Raw genomic sequence first — 19,255 nt, 5'->3', positions numbered from 1 at the left:
AGCCTTAACATTAGCGTTCCGCCACCACAGGACGGCTAGGTTTAGCCGCCTAGCGCTTCATTCAGCTCTCAGGTGAAGAGACTTAGCTTTTATTGGTGCAGCAGGTACAGTAGAACCGAGGCCCGGAGGATTAATGGGTCCACAGAACCCTGATTATTGCTGTATTTCACAGTTTAAACAGATGGTTTGGATGTCCTTTTCTTGGGTTAGCATTCAGAATCCTACAATTCTGCTGAAGAGTCAAGAAGGCACAACATCCACAGCAGTAAAAATCCATATGCTGATTCTGAAACGCAGGCACAAATCATGTGAACTGAGATCTCAAAATGATTCACTAACCAAATACCACTCTTGCATATAAAGAATCACAATCAATGTGGGTCTGAAAGCTACACAAAAGTACTACAGATGTGTGTCTCCTAAAGATAGCCCACCTCTTGTTTGCCATGTAAAGTGAGTATTAATATTACAAAGTCTGCTTTGTAAAATTAGAGACAAAGTTAAAAAAATCACATGAGCACCTCATGACCATCAAGTGAAAAAGGACATGTTATTTGTTTTCTGAACATCTTCGCTGATATTTTTGGCCATGTCAATGTCCCAGTCAATTATGTTTATGCTATCTGGTTTTAGGTTTAAGCCTATAATAACTGGTTTTAGGTTTAAGCCTATAAAAACCCCACTGAAAGGAAAATAGCCATCACTGGTGTAAACATATAAACACTTAAAAAACACCTTTGCAACCACAAACTAAGTGCCGTTTAAAGAAAAGAAAAGATGAGTGAAAGAGACATTTTTATTTCTTCCTGAAGGGGCCAATACAATGTAACTTTGTTATATGCAGTAGCATCAAGAAAGACTGGGCTAACATTATTCTGCTTGAGTTTTGTTGTTTAGGGATGTCACTAAAACATTGTCTCTTCTTCCTTCTGCTTTTTTCAGTTTTGTGGTCTTTGGTCTAAAGATGCAGTGTTTAGAACCATGTTTTAGGTCTTATTTACTTATTTTATAAACTGTAGAGAATAGGGAAATATCAAAATCATATTTGATATTTTGGCTACATTTGATTTCACTGATAGGTAAAATGGCCGGTTTCATAAGAATCTTTCCTAATATGTACCATCACATTTACCCACTGACAGAGAATGGGTGAAATACTTTGATACATCAGCCCCCTTTTCTAGTGAGTCAGAAATTGATTGCAAGTGAATTGCCAAACACCCCAAGCGTTAAAAATTCAATGCAAGATGTAGTGACAGACATATGTGAAAAGAATGTTGTCACCAAGCATCGGAGATAGTGGTGAAAACATGACACCAGTCGTTTGGTAAAAATGGAACGCAGTGTCCATTGGAATGCTTCTGAAAAAAGATCCTACCAAGTTCAATAAAGATTGGAGTGATATTGTTTGTATTTGCAGTAATTTAGCTACGTATGTGAAAAAGTTATATGATGGTCTGTCAAAATCGATATCTGAGCTGAAGTGCTTCCCTGGAAGCGATCCTTGTCACTTGCTAGACGGTATGCTGAAAGCATCTTTACAATCGTCAGAGTTAATGAAGAATGCTATTGACTTTGTAGTCCATTCTGGTGCAGTAAAAATATATTTTGGCTCTCATATACACTGTGCACATGCACTATCAGTGCAGAAAGCAAGCAATAATTAAAATTAAATAATAATTCCACAGACACCGGAAAAACACTGTTTCTGTTGTTTTTAATGGCGTGAAAATGTGTAACCACTGATAACCACTGTTTTTTAAGGTATTAAAAAAACTCAAACCCACCCCCCCCCCCCAGAATTTACCAAAAATAGAAACTGAAAACAGGAAAGCCTAATGAAATTTTATTAAGTTGATTTAAGTTGTAGATTTCACTTTTTGCTCTCAATAAGTTATCATTATCACCACAGCTCAGTAAAAAGTATGGCCCAGTGTTTATGGTCTACCTCGGCTCGCAACCAGTTGTGGTGCTTTGCGGTTATGAGACGGTGAAGGAAGCTCTGGTGGATCATGGAGAAGACTTCAGTGGGCGAGGAAACTTTGCACTTCTCAATCTGCTCAGCAAAGGATATGGTAAAAAATTTATTTTTTCACTGTGTGACAGACTGTTGGGGTAGTGCATCTCAGAATGAAGCTCCTAAAATATATTTGGGATCACATAATCTCAAGTTGATTATATATATATTGTGTATTATATACTATTCAAACAATCTGTTATGCATTAAACTTATTTACCTATTTATTGTTACCTTAATTGTTTTTTATTAATGCACTAAGGCCCACATGCATCAAAACAAAAATCGGTCGCAAACGGGCAGATTCTCAGAATCTGCCCCTTTGCGACCGGTATTTTTGCATTTGGGATGCATCATCCCAAATGCAAAAATAGCAATTTAAGTAATCTCTAAATTGCGATTACTTAAATTGCGATTGCATTTAAGGAATCTCACATTGAGATTCCTTAAATGCAATGCATTAAAGTAAAAATATTAGCGATTTCTCTAATAGGGGGAGCAAATTACCATGAAGTTGAACTTCATGGTAATTTGCAAAAACGTTGAAAAATGCACTTAAGTGCACTTTTCAAAGTTCCATTTTACACACACACATGCCCTTGGGGCATGTGTGTGTGCAAGATGTACTCATATGCAAATTTCTGGGGTGCAACAGGGTGTCCTTTTGACACCCTGGCACCCTTGAAATTGCATGAGCAATTTGCGATTCTCTAATTGAGAATCGCAAATTGAGAAAGTCTTCCCATTCATTCCTATGGGCCTCTAGGCCCATAGGAATAAATGGGGAGGTATTCCTTAATTGCGACTCGCAATTTGCGAGTCGCAATTAAGGAATGTTTAGAAATCGGTATTTTGTAAGCGATTTCTACATGCATAGCCTTTTGCTATTCCTTATTAGCAAATCCTTATTTTTCGCTAATAAGGAATCGCAAATGGCATTGTTGATGCATGTGCCAGTAAATCAACAAACTGTCACTTTAGAGCAATCGCTTGCACAATATTTTAAATGCAACGTAGATAACATAGGAGTAAGGGCCAGATGTATGAAGCATTTTTCAGCTTGCAAACTTCCCAATTCGCAGAATCGGGCCATTTGCAACCTGAAAAAAACATTTTTAAATGTACAAAGCTCTATTTGCAATTCGGTAGGCTATTACCGAATCGCAAATTGAGTTTGCTAGTCGCTATTAGGAAGAGGCGTACCAAGGGCGTCACTTTCTAATAATGAATTGCAGGCGCATGTATTAATGTTTTGCGAATGGAATGCGGTCGCAAAATATTCATGATTTACCGACTCTGTAAGGGAGGTGGTAACCCATTCGCAAACAGGAAGGAGTGGACGTCAATATTCTTTAAAAGCAGGCAGTGGCCTCACGGAGCATTGCCTACTCTTAAAAAAAAAAGGAAACTTTTCATTTTTCTTTTTTAAATGCATTCCATTTTCCTTTAATAAAAAAGGGCTACATTTCAAAATAAAAAAAACTGCTTCATTTAAAAAGCAGACATGTGGTCTGCTGACTCCAGCAGGCTCCCATCCCTGTCAGTGCAAGCCATTCTCAATGGGTCGCAAATTGCGACCTGCCTCATGAATATTAAGGAGGCAGGTCCCTTTTTTTTTTTATATTGAATATTTTATTGAATTTTTCCAACCAACGTACCGATAAATCACTGTTACATACAATAGCAACTTGTATCAGATCCAACCATCAATGTACATAGCAGGAGAAACCAGTTCTTCAACATTTACTACCCTAGCCCCCCCACCACCCTCTCTACCCCCACCCGCCCTCTGTCAGCGTTGCCGCGTCAACCCCTCCTGAGCTTAGCCATTAAGCACCCCGAGGTCCGAGTCAGTCGAGCTCAACTCAATAGAAAAGCCATCCTCCTTGTTCTCAAAGGACCAGAGGCTCCACTTCCCCACCCATATGCGCTCCATGCTCACACCCTAATCACCCAACCGCTTCTCAATATTAGTGCAGACGCCGAATCCTCCAGAGTATGCCTAGGTGGTCTCGTCCGGGGTATGCTCCCCGACAGTCCCAAAGGGCCCCGCCCCAGGTCCCGCAACCTGGTCAATGTCTACAGGAGCCCTATCCCCCTCGTCCAGCTCCTCCAAGGAACGAAGCCCCTCTACTAGAACTCCCCATGCCCTTGCCGCATCCAGTGCCTTGTCATTAGAAGCCCACCAGGCCAATTGTAGCCGAAGCGTTCCTTCGCTCCTCGCCCATGCTAGGAAACTCGCCTTCCACCTCCGAAAGCTCGGCCCCGCCTTTGCCTTTCAATGCATGGTGAGCTCCCTCTTCGCCATTATTAACCCCAAATCATAGAATTTGCTCGTAATTTTAGTTCTGGGGGTGTGTGGGAACCAAAGCAGAAGACAAGTCCCCATCTCCACTGCCAACTCGCGCTCAGTCACTCGATTCAGACACGCCACCACATCCGACCAATAAGAGCCTCAGCCCAGGCAAGACCAAAACGTATGACCGAAATCAGCACCTTCTGCCCTGCACCGGGGACATGGGGACTGGGAACTTCCAAAGTACAGCAAAATTTTTACCGGAGTTAAGTAGGCCCTGTGGAAAGTGAAGAATTGGACCATTTGAAATCTAGCATTGCGTGTGCCCTTCCAGGCTCGTCGCAACAGCTGTGGCCATGTCGTCTCAGGGATGGGCCTACCAAGATCCCCCTCCCATTTACCCCGCAAGGCATCCAAAGAAGTAAGCTTCTCGGTGGACAGTCGCCTATAGAGACAGGTTATGGCCTTAAACGTACCCGCCGCCATAGTGACGTATTGGCACCCCAAAGAATTTGGGGGTTCCGACAGGCCCATCCTCCATTATTTCTGAATCCCCAATACCAAGGCTGTGTGTAAAAGATAATCCCCCCTTGGTAGATCATAAGCCCCCTGCAAATCCTGGATGGGCAACAAGACACCATCTCTGTATAAGTCCCCAATCATGTGAACCCCACACTCTTCCCAACCAGCCAACGCCGACCAATCCCCACCATGTGGGAGGGCCGTACACATGCCCAAAGGAATCTCCGGGGCATAAGGAGCCAAGAATCCCGCCTGCTTCTGACTACGAATCCAGCAGCTCCTCGAAGGTGAGCTGGTCCAACCTGAGCTTCTGCCGAAGCACAATAAAGGACAACACGTGTCGGGGGATGACCCTGCCCTGGGGACCATCAGGGCCTCTAAACTCACGCGCCACCGCCTGGGTAAGCCATTGCAGCTGTGCTGCCAAGTAGTACCACTCAAAATCTGGGGCCGCCAATGCCCCCTCCTCTCTTGGTCTCATCAGAGTGGCCAATGCCACCCGCCGTCTGCCCGATCCCAAGATAAATCCTGTCATTAATGTCCGAAGCGTCTTAAAAAAGGGGGCCGGGATCCAATTCAATTTAATTCAATTCAATTCAAGTAAGCTTTATTCGGTTATCAGAAATACAATCATAAAAGCATAAGACAACAAATACAAGACTTACTGTGCAATTAAAACCAAATGTAATATAAAGGAATCAAGTATATAAAATTTATGAAACCTAATGAACAGCCACCCAAACAACAAGATTAAAAAACCATACTTTTTCTAGCAGCAATGGATTTAAGAATAAACGTGGCAGTAAAAAAACATATGTCTATCTCATTTAAAGAAAACCACAGGTTCAGAGCAGATTTCAAGGTACGAGACCCGTGTTTCTTAAAAAGTGGTTTCAGATAGGCAATACGCAAGTGCTTATACAAATCACATGTAAGGAGAAAATGTGTAACACTCTGTTTAGTAACTCCGTCACATGGGCAGGGAACAGTGGGATGTTTTCTCATTAGTGGAAAAGATACCAAATGATGAACAATACCTAATCTTAATCGAGTCAAAACGAACCGATGTGAAGGTCGAGTGACTTGAGAAAGGTATGGTTGGAACCCTGCAATAAGCTCCTGTGAATGATAAAAAGCCACGGTTACAAGCTGCATACTCTCAAAAAGGCGGCGTTGGACTTTTTCCTTTAAAAAGATTTGTTTAAAATCAGACTTGGACAGATCAGACGCATAGTTTGGGTTTACTAGGATATTCACCTTATAGAAATCCTTAAAAACAGTAACCACATATTTTAACCATGGGATTTGAAGGTATTTGTCTAGACTAAGGCAGTCCTTAATAATGCTTCTGTTAAATCCAGTCTCTTCCTTCATCCAAATCGACCTCCATAACATTAATGGTTTCAACTCTGCTAAATCAGACAAATAATTCAGCCCCAGTTCATTATGAATTAATGAGGTAGGTGCGGACGAGGGGAGACATAATAACTTTTGTAGGAAAGCATTTTCCTCAATCTGAAGCTCTCCATGAGGACAATAACCCCAAACCCCAGCGCCATAAAGCGCTGCCGAAACGCACTTAATATTATAAATGTGCAACATATCAAATATGCAACGATCCCCCAATTTGAGTGCAAATTTAAAAATGCCGTAGGCACATCTAACCATTTTAGCTTTAACGTTTAAAATCTCTTCATGCCACATACCATTATTTGAGAACATGATGCCTAAGTAACAAAACTTGTTAACAACAAGAATTTTCTGATTCTCAATGTTGAAGGTTCTCAGATTTCCTAATTTATGACCACACGGTAAAACAAAGGTCTTGGAATTATTGAGTTTTAATTTCCTTGCCTTTATAAAATCAGAGAATTTATTCATTAATTTTTGTAAACCGATGGGGGTTCTTGAGAGGAGAACCGTGTCGTTGGCGTAAAGCAACACAGGTACCTCCTGACCCTCAATTTGCGGGGCATCACATTGGACCTTTTTTAATTCGGCCTCTATGGCATTAATAAAAAGAGAGAAAAGAAGGGGTGCCAACACACAGCCCTGTCTGATACCAAGGCTCACCGGAATTTGACTTGTACATTCACCTGCTAAACCATAGCGTATTTTTGCAGATAATTTTGCATAAAGTCGAGCCAAATAGAAAATAATGGCCTGGGGGGCACCTAGGTCCAAAAGGGTTGACCAAAGTAAACCATGATCAACCAAATCCAATGCGCTACTGAGATCGGCAAAGCAGAGAAAAAGAGATCCCTGCTTAGCACGTGTATATTTCCCAATAATGAGATCTAAGTTTACGCATTGTTACAAGGTTCCCCTACCTTTCCTGAACCCATATTGGGATTGGGCCAAAATCCCCTTATCCTCTGCCCATTCCTCTAATCTAAATAACAAAACCCGACTCAACGTTTTTAATGAAGAGTCTGGGAGTGAAATGGGACGGTAATTTTTGGCTTCAGATCTAAGGCCCTTTTTGTATATAGGGATAATTATGGATTCCCCCCAAGTCAACGGAATCATTGCCTCTACAGCCGCATTAAAAATGTTAGATAAAACGGGCCCCATATAGCTGTGTCGGCTTTATAAAGTTCAATTGGCACACCATCAGCCCACCTTTGCTACATTTTAAAGCAAGTACTACTTCGGAAGGAGTAATATTAAGTGGGATAATGGGCCATATGGCAGCAAGTTGACTAGGCATGCATAATGTATCACTATGGTTAAAAATAGATGAAAAGTGAAGAACCCAGCTTTCCTTACTAACTTGGGAGGTAATGATCGGGACATCGTCATTCCTTAAGAAAGGACTATTGACGGTATCCCAAAAGAGCTTGCTATTAGATAGCTCCACCGCAACTGTCAGTTTGTCCCATGCTTCTGCCTGGAGTTCACATTTCCTACGCTTCAGCTGTTCCTTGTAGGCTAGCCTAAGGTTGATGATAAATGGCATGTTCTGGGGTCTACACGAGAGAGCATTCTTCAGCTTCTGTAAAGCCTTGGTGCAAGCCGTGTCAAACCACCCATGATTCTGATTACGATGCTTTATGTTAGTGATAGTCAGGACTTTATTAATAATATCGTTAATTTTCCTGAAGCATTGTAGGATACCTAAGTGACCGACATCAACTTCAAGACACATACTTATCTCTGGTAGGCATAAGGTAACAATTCTATTCAAGTACGTGTCTGAGTTAGTGGCAGTCCACTTGATCCTATGGCCATTTGGCCTGCTTAAAACAACATCATTAGCAATAGTTTCAGACCCCTGTTTCCTGTGGCCCCATAAAGACAGGCACAGAATAATGCAGTTGTGGTCACTAACAGAAAAGTCCAGAGTTACCGGAGTTCCACAGAGGGGAGCAATATTCACCGAAATAACTAAATGGTCAATAACCGAACCAGCGCCCCTGCCCGTAAAAGTAGGGACGGGATTGCCATGATCATCTTTTGCACTCTGTAGTGCTGCTAGATCGTACTTAGCCATAACAGAGTTCAACAGCTCTCCATAAGGATTGTGTGGAAAATGGACCTCTGGATCCGCACTGTCGACAGCATACCCACATGCCTCTATTAGAGATAGGGAGCAGAGGGGGGTATTAAAATCGCCCACCCAGATAAAATCAAAATTACTGGGGTTATAGGCACATAATTTATCAAGAGCACCCATTAATTCCATAACCGCAAGTGATTGCGTCTGATTGAATAAATTGTTGTGGTAGTTAATAATCAGAACATTACGACCATGCTCTTGCTGTAGCCATAACACTTGTGAGTGATATCCAACCATTTCATATGCCTTGACGACCACTGGAAGTTTGATTGACAATAATATTAAAAGGCCACCCTTTGCACGGCCTGACACGGATTCCTGGGCAGGGAGATTAAAGGAAACAAACCCGTCGAGGTTAATTTGATCTTTACACCAAGTTTCCTGCATACAGAGTAGGTCGCAACAACCGACGAACTCCCTCCAGCCCAAAATATCCCGCTTTCGTTGCCACCCGGCAATATTCCAGGTGGCTAAATAATAGCCAGTGCCGGTAAAGCTAGATCGAACATGATGTGTCTGGGACAATATATCTAAAGGCGTAGTAACGCTCTCAATGGAAGTGGAGTCGGTGAACAAACTCGGGGCCCTATCTGCAACTGCATCCGAAGCAATGACCTCTGCTCCACCAACGGGTGAGTCAACGTTAATGGTCTCCAGCTCAGGAGAGGAACCCATAGGAACATGTTATGTTTAACATATCCTCCAAGGGGTCCAGTATCATTCATATCAAGTAACTCACTCTGCTGGACGGTAAACCGTCAGTCACAGTCTTCCAGACCCGACAAAGCTTCAAACCAGTTGAATTGGGGAATTCCTACATCCAACCTTTCAGCAGGAATACCAGATGTTAACGGGCGCGGGCAGCTCCAATTGTGACTTAAGGGTGGGTAGAAAAATGTAAGTGGCAAAGAATTAATTAGAGAGACCGAGTTATTAGCGGGCCAGGCGCAAATATGCTCCACGGCCCTTTTGTCTCTAAAATTTATGACAACACAGTCTCCCTTTACCGATTTAACTTTAGGACCCACCCAATCTACCCTGCATGCGAAAATAATTTCAGCTGAGACCGACATAGGTAATGGCCTATGTTGGTTGAGCCAATGAATACACTTGTGTTTTAGGTCCAGAAACTCCTCCCGTTTCCCGTTAGTCAATTTAGGGACACCTGTAAGAACAACAACATAAGGGGTTGATTCAGGCGGAGTATTTAATAATTGTCTTCGATTTATTGCAACTGAATTTTGGGGGCCCGATGCCCTATAGTTCCTGTAATATTGGCATTACCTCCCATCCCAGGCCCAAATCCGTCCATCTCATTAGACAAGTTAGGTAGCACCCTATTAGCGGATTGACCAGGAGGTATATTAGACGGTGGTGGGATAGCCTGTGGTTGGGGAACTAATCCTTCGTTAACAGGTGGACCCTCTTGTATACAAGATGTTGAATTCGGGACACTTGTGTTGGCCCTCCCCCGCAGATCCGATCTGGTTTGAAAAGAAGCAAAGGCCAATTCAAGACAAGAGATCCTATTTTCGATACAATCTAGTCTATCATTAATCGGTAAAAAGGATTTGTTTAACATTGAATCTAATCTATGCCAAAAATCCTCACCCAGCTTGTTTAACTGACTATCAGCCGGCGCCAAAGAGTTCGGCGTAACATCATGCAACCCCACCCCTTGATCTCGACTAGCAGGGGCTGCGGGATTACCTTTTGGAGGCTCATGTTTGCGGCTTTTGGACGATGTTCCCGAATCGTTTGCCTTCCCCCTTTTCTTTTTAGGGCAAACCCCCTTCGTGGTAGTAACAGAAGATGTCCTAGGCAGGCCCTGCTTAATGACAGAAGTCGATCTGGTTCGAACTGGGGAAAGTGTAGTAGGAGGGACTGATGGATTTAAACTATTGGAGTGGCAAGATTTTCTGCTACTATGCATGCCTTCCTCCTCGGAAATAGGATAGCATCTTTGCGTAGTTTCCGATATTTTCTCAGTCGAGGATGAAAAACTCCTATTACCTGTCATAGTATCAACTGATGAATCTGGTATAATTACAACCGGGGGATTGGGGGAATTAGCATGTCTAATTGAACCCAGGGAGGAGCGTTTATCGGCCATAATATCCAACGACAATCTCCGCTCCGTGAGTTCTATTTCATGTGCCAATAGTGATGACGCTCTAATAAGAAATCTATCTAATGTCCCAGAAACTGAACCCCTAATGGGGGACTTATGACCTGGACATCCCGGAGAGGAATTCATAGTCCCACAACAAAGCAACTGTTAAAACCAAGATTAGTAAACAACACTTACAGAGTCTCACACTTAAGGCACCCCCCAGTAAGCATATAACAGCCCCAACGTTAAAGACTGAGCCCGTCCCGTCCTCTGCCATCCACGAACGACCACAAACGGTCCCGCCCTTGTCCCGGGCTTCTACCAGCGCGCAACCGCATGTGACCGCGCTGCTAGGAGCACTGACGTTTAAATAGCAATTGTAGGCAACAGTGGGCGGGAAGAGGACACAGCTGTTTGCTGTTACGGGGCTGCTGGTCCTCGCAGTCCCGTCCTTCGTGCGCTCCCAGAGTCAATGCGCCGGTGATGCTTTTCAAAGTTCCAGGGCTTGTGTTCTCACCAAGATAGGCAGGCAGGGCAAAGTTAGGCTTGACCTCCTCTGCGAACGGCACCCCGGGCCGGGATCCATATCGGTAGGGTACGAAAAAAGTAGAGCAGCCGCGGTAGCGCTATCATCTTCAGCAGCGCTACTCGCCCGGCCACTGAAAGAGGGAGCATGCGCCAGAACGCCATACTGCCCTTGAGCCCCCTCAGCGCGCTACCCACATTCCCCTCAAAAAGGTCGGCGGGAGCATGAAATATGCGGAAACCCAGATACGGTAAGCAGGCAGGTTCCCACCTCAGGTCTTCCAGCGTCAGGGGCATCGGAACTCCAGGGGACAATGGGAACAGGCAGGTCGTCGCCCAGTTCACCTGCAACCCCGACAAATGACCAAAATCCCGGAGCAGAGTTCTGGCACCTCGTAAGGATTCCCCCGCATCAGCCAGATACAACAGGAGGTCATCCGCGTACAGGGATATGTGATGTAGCTCCCCACTCAGCGGAACACCCTCATATGACCGCCCCCGTCAGGCATGCGCTGCAAGGGGTTCTATTGCCAGTGCAAACAAGAGTGGGGATAGAGAACAGCCCTGACGAGTGCCTCTCTCCACCGACAAGCCGCTGAGATAGTATGTCCCGTACGAACCCTAGCTGTGGCAGAGCTATACAGCAGGCTGGTCCAACGTACAAAATTATCACCCAAACCGAACCCCTTCAACACCCTGAACAGATACGGCCACTCCACACTGTCGAATGCCTTTTCAATATCCACCGACAGCACCACTGCCTCCGAAGCACACCCCCCCTCTTTCCCCCATGATCCGCGCCAACCGTCGAATGCACGTCGCAGTATTCGTGGCGGGAATGAAACCCGATTGATCCGGGTGTACCAGGGTGCGCATGTGATCTAGAAGACGCGTGACCAGGATCTTCCTGAGGATCTTCTAGTCAACCGAGAGCATGGAAAGCAGCCAGTACGCCGCTCTGGAGGCGGCCCCCCCCTTCTTCAGCAGTGGCACTATGATCGCCTCTCTTGTAGTGAGCGGAAGTCTACCCAGGTCCCACGCCTTTTCGTACACCGCCTGTAATCGCGGTGCCAGGATATCCAAATATGCTGCATAAAATTCCACCGGAAGGCCATCAGCCCCTGGAGTCTTCCTCCGGGCCATGTGTTTCACCGCTGCCCTGATTTCTCCAAGAGAGATAGCTGCCCCTAATGCAGTGCCCAGTTCCGGGTCCAAGTGTGGTAAACCTGCCGCCTCCAAATAGGCGTCCAGATCGTCTGGCAGATCCCTCATCCTACTCTGGTACAGCAGCGTGTAATAGTCCAGGAATTGGTCATTAATCTCGTTTTGTGAATAGACCATACCCCCCTCAGGAGTAGACAGCGATACTATTGGGGATCCCTGGGCAACCGGATTGGCCAGCCAGGCCAGTAACGACCCTACTTTGTCCCGTTCAGCATGCGCCCGTACCATATAGTCTTTATAATCATAGCAGCGAAGCCGCTCCACCTGAGCCGCCACCTCCTCCTGTGCTGCCAACACCTCCTCTCGGGTGCCCCCAGTCAAGTGACCATCGCGTTCCGTCTGGCGTAGCCGGGCCTCAGCCCGATCAATATCCTGCAGCAGCACCTTGCGCGTCCCGACTACAGACAAGATGCAGATCCCTCTCACCACTGCCTTAAGCGCATCCCACTCTTGAGCTCTACTCGTCGCCGTCCCTGAATTGTCTGAGAAATAACGCTCTACGCCCTCCCCTAGCTCCGCCTTGAACACGGGATCCTCCAACGTCACCGGGTTCAACCGCCACGTCGGAATCACTTGCCGCTGCTGGGACCAAAGTATCGTTATCAAACAGGGGTTGTGGTCCGAGAGTGTCTTCGCCAGATACTCACTACAGCGCGTGAGCTCCAGTGCACCCGGGGTATACAAAAAACCATCAAGCCGAACATGCAGGTCATGCGGCACTGAGTAGAAACAATAATCCCTATCTAACGGATGCTGTACCCGCCAGGCATCCAGAAGGCCCCAAGCTTCCTGCCAGTCCCTTCTCACCCTGGCCACTCTACGGACCGTGGATTGAGCCAGCGGAGGGTGGGAACGATCCAACTCCACGTCAGTTACAGAATTGAAGTCAACCCCGAGGAACACCGTACCAACCAGGAAAGACGCCAAATTCCCAGAAAGCCGCGCAAAAAATGCAGAGTGGTCGGAATTCGGGGCATAGACACTACAGAGTGTCACATCTCTGCCATCCAGCCGGCCAGACACCAATACAAACCTCCCCTCCGGATCTACAATCGTGTGAGTGAAGGAGGCAGATCCCTTGCGACCCATTGGGAATCACAAACAGTGTAAAATACACTGTTATACACAGCTGTTTGCGATTTCCTAATAGCAAATTGCAAAAATGTGTTATCAGGAAATCGCAAATGGAAGTTTAAGTACATCTGACCCTAAATGCGAATACTGCAAAATGGCTAGAGAATGCGTCTGGTGGTGAGTTTGTAGCCAAAGTGGTTGTGGGAAGTGAGGATAGACTGATGCATGATCAGAATTACTTTGGAATATGTCAAAATGGCATATTTTGCTGCAACGATATCCGGGTGAAATGGGTTAATAATAGGGTTCGTAATTAAAAAAGCACTGTCTGTTCTTTAAAAAAAAAGCACATCTCATCAATCTTGCTCCAAAATGTCAGTGGATTCAGTTACTACAGATGACAGACCTTTGCTTTGAAGGCAGGGCTAGACTGGTAACCAAAAGCAGCCCTGGCATATTTTGTCAGATCACCTCCCATACTTCATGTAGCGGGTGAGTTCAGTGAGCGAGCCTTACCAAGGGAAGGGGTGATTGAGGGGGTTCTTTCCACAAGAATTTCTTTTTAAAAATGCAAAAACCATTCATTTTACAATACATTATTTATTATAGTTGCTTGCTCAGTCATTGATTGTATGGCTGGAGATTGGAAACATAGCTATATGGACAATCAAATGTATAAATGGATGGGTGAGCTGTGAGTGGCTGAATTACTTCAAGAATAGATGACAACGAATAAAGACTTTTAGCGGGTGAGCTACGCATTAAAATTTCACCCTTACCAAACACTGCCACATCCTTGTGAAACATGAATAGCCGCGATGCACTTAACACAGGGCACTGATTTAACACCTCAAGGACTTAAATAAAAATTGTTAATCTTTGATCTAAAACAGGAGAGCTGATATGATAATTATAAAGTGGCTGAATTGCACAAGGTAAAACCTAGAATCCTTGCATCAATCCCAGCATCCACTTGACCACATTGTGTGATCCTAGTTAATTACTGTTTTTTCACAGTGCCTCCTTTTTCTTCATCGTCATATAAGAGCACCTTCAAATCCATCAATTTGGGGTGGGAGCTACTCTAAAGCAAAAGAATATAATGCTACTCTGTGTATAGAAACACCCCAGGCCATGTATAGGGGGCAAAAGACAATTGATTTTCGCTTGCTTCACTAATAACCTTGTCTTCAAGGCAGTGGTGGTTGGGGCATGCATGTTTCTAAGTTCATGATTTGAATCTATCACTTCCAACAATAACATACACTCAGTGCATTTGTATAACTTAATATACTAAGCTAAAATATAATGCAAGGGTGGTATTATAAAGAGGAATACCGTTATGAATTCTGGAGAGCTTTTATCATAAATATTGGGCTATCTGGCCCAAGTAACAGCAGTCACATCAACCCCTTCCCCCTAAAGCTTTGAAGGTCAGTGCAGCACTCACTGATCCTACAGGAGACAGGAATGAACCAAATGCAAAACAAAGTGTCTGTTTATCCGTCCGCAAGCAAAATAGTACACAATCTCCGTTATTTAGCCCCTTCCACGCGCATGACGGAACCACGCCGTCATGAGTCACGGGCGGCGTGTGCTCATGACGGCGTGCTTCCGTCATGCTGCGGCCGCTCCGCCCACGCGGCACTAATTCCCCGCCTGTGCGGGCGAAGTACTGAGTGGGCGGAGTCCTGACGGAACCACGCCGTCATGAGCACAGCCCGCCCGTGACTCATGACGGCGTGGTTCCGTCACGAGCATGGTGGCGCCGCGCTCACCCCAAACCCCCCCAGCGCCGCGGCAGAATTCGCGCCGCAGCGAAGGGGTTAGACAGTGGTCACCAGGAGTCTGGGGCTGTACTGCCTGCACAAAACTTCAAGTAGATGAAAATAGGTTTTTGTGCAGGCTTCTGGCCATTCCTAAATCCTTAAGCATTATTGCACATTTGGAATTGGGTATAGAGTTCATGTGGGACCGGGTCTCCATGGCACCTCTTTTATTATGGATAAAGCTATGGAGCTCCCCGAATGCAGACTTCTCAAGGAAGGTATTACTAGATTGTTTAAATTAATATAACATGACTGCTGTCCCATGGTTGGCTTATGTGCGAAACACCTTCCATAACCTGGGGTACAGTCATCTCTTTGAGGCCCCCCAAAGTATAACTCCTGATCTTAATATGGAAGTCTAGGAGAGCTATGAAATTTACAAGGAGGGAATTAGACTAGAAAAATCCCTTGATATGCCTACAGTTACAAGATATATGCAGATATTCACATCATCTGATATGGAGCCTTATCTGAACTGGATAGTAAATTCAGAGCACAGATTGTATCTCACTAGATTTAAATTAAACATAGATTATTTCCTTGTGACTTTCCCACTAGTGGGCTCCTGGCTTCCCTCACTTTCACGTTGCCTCTGTGACTATGTTCCTGCCCAATCAACGTTTATGCTCTTTTGAACTTTATATGACTTTCTTATATTTGAAACTCCACTGTTTTTGCGGTTGAATACTAAAAAGTATGTGAAGCATTTGAAAGTAAGTTCATATACAAATGTACAAACGTAAGTACATGAATAAAGTTTCATTGTTTACAGAGAAATAAACAGGACTGGCAGTTTCGATTAAATACACTTACATTAATATAATATGAAAAGAAGAAATGTAGGAGTCAAATATCTGCTTCATAAACTTCATGATATGGCAAACAGATACATTTTGCTAAGGAGTGAAGTATTTGGCTGTCTTCAAAGAACAATGAGTATGTTTTTTCTGCATAGTACACACGCATTTCCTTCACTCATGAGGCCACATTTACTTTCAAAATTCACAAACTTCCTTTTCATGGCATTTGAGGGCCGGGCTAATTTTCGGGTTCTTATGTAAGACCTTGTGTCAGTTTTGGGCTTCATTTAAGGAGGGTTATGGTTGCTTAGCATTTTAGACCACGCAACACAGCAACATCCAACAAACAGCACACAGAGGGAGTGCAGAGAGATAGCTGGTATCTGGGCGACAGAGGGAGGAACGTGAACTTTAGGCAATTTGTACTAGGGGGACAATGCGTTGGGGAACATTAGGAGGCAACTTGGGTTAAGCACAGTTATGGGTCTCTGTAGAACTTGGAACTTGACAGCAAGGGACAGGTATTCAAAGCACCTGGGTAATTGACCAGTACAGTGTCTATTCACTCAGCTACCAGATGAATATACACACTTTTTTCACACTATACACCCAGCAGAGGTGGGCTTCAGACATAGATGGTTATTGTTTCCACGTTATAAGTGGACCATTCAGCACACTTTAGTCACCCGCCTAATGTATTTTGGGAATTGTAGTTTTGTTTTTAACATGTTATGGAGCATTTTCAGTGGGCAAGCTGTAGTCTGTACTGGGATCTCATTTCCATCCTCGACAATATTGTCTCAGCAAAAGAAATGTGGCAGCTAAAAAAAAGAACATTTGAGTGAAAGTCTCAGTCGCTGTGCACAGCTAATGTCATTGTGGTGGAGATGTGGACAAGGAAGGAGAAGGACAGGTAAGAGAAGCATAATGACCAGAAGGAGGACAGGGACCAGGATATGTAGGATATGACATCTAGAGTCATGAGCAGTGCCTAATTTGTGCCAGTGTTTTCCAGGGCTCAGCACTAGCACATAATTGTCAACACCGACTTTTGTGACAATCTGTCACATGGTGGCACTGTTTGTCTAATTTAGAGATGAGCACAACAGTTGTTTATTAATTTAGTATACATTAAAAATAAGTAATACCAGCCACCATAGTTATTCTTATTGCTTTGCGTCCTGGAATACTCTAAACTGTCACACAATAGGAGTGTGATGGTTAGTAGTTGTGTGGGTACTGGTATTGGCAGTACTTGCAGGTGCAAAGGGTAGTGCAAGCTGCAGTAGCCTCCTGACGAGGGCACTGGCCCTTTTGTTTTTTACAAATTAAACACTGGTCATGAGGAACAAATCAAGAAAAACTGGGATCAACGAGACCTAATCTATGAGGACCAGGGTAAGCAAGGCCAGCGGGGACCAGGAACACATAGACAAGGAGGAACCAGGAAAAATAGGATTAGCACTACTGCTATCAGGGTGATATGGTTCAGTAGGACTAGAAGGATGTAGAAAAAAAGGGGAACAGAACCCAGTAGACCAGGGTTTAAAGTAAGAGAAAGACTAGGAGTAGGAGAAGTAGAAGGCCCTGGTCCAGCAATATGAGGAGGTCTATAAGGGTTCAAGAGCATCAACCAGGACTAGAGGGATGAAGAAGGCCAACACCATTAGTAGCTGACTCAAAATTACCAGTACCAGGAGAAAAACGGAAAGGAGGATCAGGGACAGAAGGATGAGTACTAAAGAGATCAGATCAAGGAGAACCAGAGGGGCAGCAGCAGGTGAACCAGGACCTGGTCCTGACCTTGACTAGGAAGAACAAGGGCTAGCAGAACCAAACGGCCCTTCATCAACAGGTCCAGGAGGAATAGAAATGACCAGTGAGTTCAGGTCCAGTGGAACATGCATCTGAATGTACATGAGGGTCTAGAAGGACCTGGGCCAGGGGTACTAGTGAAGGAAGTGACCCGATTAGGGCCACCCAGGTGACTTACGACCACCTCTCAGTCTTCCACACAAATGAAGAGTCAGTCAAACAGTAGCGAATACATACCAAGCATATTTATTCAGGTACACTTGAGCGGAGTCCAGTCTGACCAGCCTCCAGGGGTTGCTGCAGAGGGACTGCCTTCAGCATGCAAAGCGATACATTATGTGCAATTCAGAACCAAGAAAGACACTCCCGGACTGGAAATTTCTAGTTGGTAGCAGTTGAACAAAGGATATACAGAAGGATGAGTTTCGATCCTGAAACCAGACACACGCTGTCTTGATGCCAAGGTCACTCTGCCTGTGACGACCGCTCTAAGGGTGGAAGCAGGCCTATCTAGTGAGAAAGGTATGTGCTAATAAAAACAGTGTAGACGGACGATAAAAAACAGGGGAATGATTCTGTTAAGGAGTGCAGAGGTTGGAATCCTAATACTATAGTAAAAACATATTACTTCTGACACCATTGATAACACTCAACTTTGCTGCCAGATGGATTTTTTATTTATCCCTGGATTGCAGTTAGATGCATATCAAATCTATTTTTGTTTTCATCAAGCCATGTTATCCCTGTGCAAAACCTACTCAAAAGATAACTTAGTGCTTGAACAGTGTAAAATAGATACAAAGAAAAAGTCACAACTCGGAATTTCTAGGTTGGGACTGCCTAAGACTTACATCTGTACATATAGCGAGAAAACAGATTATGCAATATATACAAAAGAAATTACTGTACAATTTGCAAACATCAAACCCTGCAGTTTTACGTGCAGCAAGTAGTCCTACTCTCTTCTTAAATAAAGGTACGGGGACTGCTTTTCATGAGGTCCTCGCAGTACAGTAGTCTTTTATATGCCAAAGGGAGGTCGCCTCTAAATCTGGAAACCAGGTCAAAGCCGTATTGAATGGGCTATAAGTATCTTGACATAAATTTGTCCTGGGTTCTTTAGGCTCACCTCACAAGAAAAATAACCAACGCGTCTCGACCTTCTGTGTGGCGCTTCTTATATCAGAGGTCTTCATCAGGGTGGAAATATTGGTACGAAGGACTGGTGATATCAAATTTGTCTTTAATTTGTTTCAAGGTTCTTGGCTCTCTTGATGGAGAAGAATCTTTAAGCTTGGCTTGCTGATGGATGACTTATAACGCGGCGTCTAGGAGGGGGGCCCCCCATGGTCAATCTGACGACCATTCCCGGGCTATTTTCAGGCGGGGCACAGCTTGGCGGTATAATTCCCTCAGGTGTTCAAGCATGGGAACAGCTTCAAGCGGTCAACGAATCTCTTGTTCTATGCGCGCTAGCGGCA

General features: G+C 44.6%; 1 pseudogene across 1 annotated transcript in view; it reads left to right on the top strand.

Moving 5' to 3' along the window:
- Positions 1 to 19,255, top strand: part of LOC146798117 (cytochrome P450 2C16-like) — a 592,094-nt pseudogene that overhangs the window by 64,792 nt on the left and 508,047 nt on the right. The window contains exon 2 of the transcript XR_014968608.1: positions 1,913 to 2,075. The product of XR_014968608.1 is annotated as a cytochrome P450 2C16-like (transcript). The remainder of the gene's footprint in view (positions 1 to 1,912; positions 2,076 to 19,255) is intronic.

This window comes from Triturus cristatus, chromosome 9 (genome assembly GCF_964204655.1).
Source record: "Triturus cristatus chromosome 9, aTriCri1.1, whole genome shotgun sequence".
Classification (NCBI taxonomy): Eukaryota; Metazoa; Chordata; class Amphibia; order Caudata; family Salamandridae; genus Triturus; species Triturus cristatus.
This window is presented reverse-complemented; position numbering and strand designations above follow the sequence as displayed.